The sequence below is a fragment of the Nannospalax galili genome, unplaced genomic scaffold (genome assembly GCF_000622305.1).
Source record: "Nannospalax galili isolate Female #2095 unplaced genomic scaffold, S.galili_v1.0 scaffold1593, whole genome shotgun sequence".
Lineage (NCBI taxonomy): Eukaryota > Metazoa > Chordata > Mammalia > Rodentia > Spalacidae > Nannospalax > Nannospalax galili.
In genome coordinates, this window is record NW_008332091.1 from 77915 (window position 1) to 79760 (window position 1846).

At 40.5% G+C, this 1846-nt stretch overlaps 1 non-coding gene across 1 annotated transcript; it reads left to right on the plus strand.

Annotated features, from left to right (window-relative positions):
- Positions 1 to 1406: 1406 nt before the first annotated feature.
- Positions 1407 to 1511, plus strand: LOC115069302. Its single transcript, XR_003848574.1, has one exon. It is a non-coding gene; the product is annotated as a U6 spliceosomal RNA (small nuclear RNA).
- The last annotated feature ends 335 nt before the right edge of the window (positions 1512 to 1846 follow it).

A 1846-nucleotide genomic window follows, 5' to 3' on the forward strand; every position in this document is an offset into this window, starting at 1 on the left:
TGGTCTGGTAGCAAGGCTTTATTTTTTTAACTCAAACAAGACCCCTTCAGTTAACTTGCTTAGAGTCACATAGCCCTGGACACCTCATCATTTGGAGTCATAAACCCAGTAGTCTTCTTTAAGTTGACCAATCCAAAATTAGGGGAGGCTGAGGTAAAGAGATGACTCAGTAGTTAAGAGCACTTGCAGAAGACCTGGGTTCAATTTCCAGCACCCATATGGAGGCTAACAACCATCCATAACTCCAGTTCCAGGGGATCTGACCCTCTCTTCTGATTTCCTTGGGCATTGTACAACATGGGTGCACCTATCTACATGAAGGCAATGTATTCATAAATATAAAATAAAAATAATAAATAAAATATTAAAAAAAACAAAATTGAGGTGGGGAAAACACTAAAAGCCCTAAAATCCAGATTCTCCAGAAGGGGCTTTGGATTTGCACTTTCTGAATCCCCCCTCTCTGCTTGTGGAGAACTTTATCTTTCTCAGTGTGAACGTGTGTACACGTGATTTGTTATGTGTACAGATGTGATTATTTTTCAATAAAGGTTTCTTTGCTTCTTCTTCTCTGATGGTCTGAGATTTTTCTTTCCTTTTACTTCTTTAACTGGTTGAGAAAACAAACCCAACTATAAGCCTTGACACATAATGCCAACCACCAACAAGACCATAGTCTGATTCTGTGAGGCACCACACAAATATGGGGAGAAGCTATTTGCAGTTTCTGTCAACTTACTATTTTGATGCTAAAAAGTTCATCCTAACAATGAAAGCCTAAAAAGCAATTAATGAGGATTTGTTGAGAAAAATGACAAGTCAAAGGACAAACTTTACAGGAACTGGCTCTCTCCTTCTAACATATAGAGCTTGGAAACTGAACTCAGATCATCAGGCAATTCTGTCAGCCAGGTTTTCCTCCTTTTAATGTACAAGCTTCCTACCAGGAAAGATGAGCAGGGCAGGCTTCAGTCTCAAGCCAGGTATGCTCAGACTCAAGAGTGCTTTTGAGATAAAGACTATATGAAATGAATGCCTTAGTTTTTCATCCTCTCTCTTTTCTCTCTTTCCACAACAGGGTGGACACACTCATATGCCTTTTTGTTGAGCTTCTATTCTGTCTTGAAAACAAGATTCTCAGCCTGAGGAAGTCATTGTTTCTATGGCCCTCATTGTGCATGGATGCTGAGGAAAGAACTGACTTAAAGCATTCAATTTCTGGAACCAATAACTATTTCTAAAGCCAAAGCAAAAGAAAAATCACTAATCACTCACTTCTTTATGATATTCAGCGAAATTTCATTTGTATTTTCCTTTTCCTCCTCCACTGCGTTTACAGTGTATCTCTCTTTAATAGCTCCTGTGAAATAATAGTTTTGCAATATTATCATGAAAAGTGAATTGATGTTCATGTTAGCTGCACCTACACTAAAATGGGAATGAAACAGAGAAGATTAGCATGGTCTCTGCACAGGCACAACATGCAAATTCATGGACTTTTCCATGTTTCCATAGCTGATCAAAGTACAGAGAATAAGTGGTAGTAGAGAGCTGGGCCCTAATGTGACAGCTGTGTCCTCCTCGTCAAGGCTCAGGGGAACATCTTGGAAGAGGGGGTAGAAAGAGTATAAGAGAAAGAGCATGCGGAGAGGTGCAGCAAAAAGCTGCCTTCTGGATGTGACATGGTCATTGTGCTCATGAACACACTGCAGCTGTGGTTATCTGCACAATGTGCACAAGACTAGGACCCTGAGCATGCATCTTGGATAGAGCAAGGGCCCCTGAGGCCCCATTCTTCCATGAAGGGTTATTGATATTTACTAGCTGTTGGGGTGGGGTATAGCCA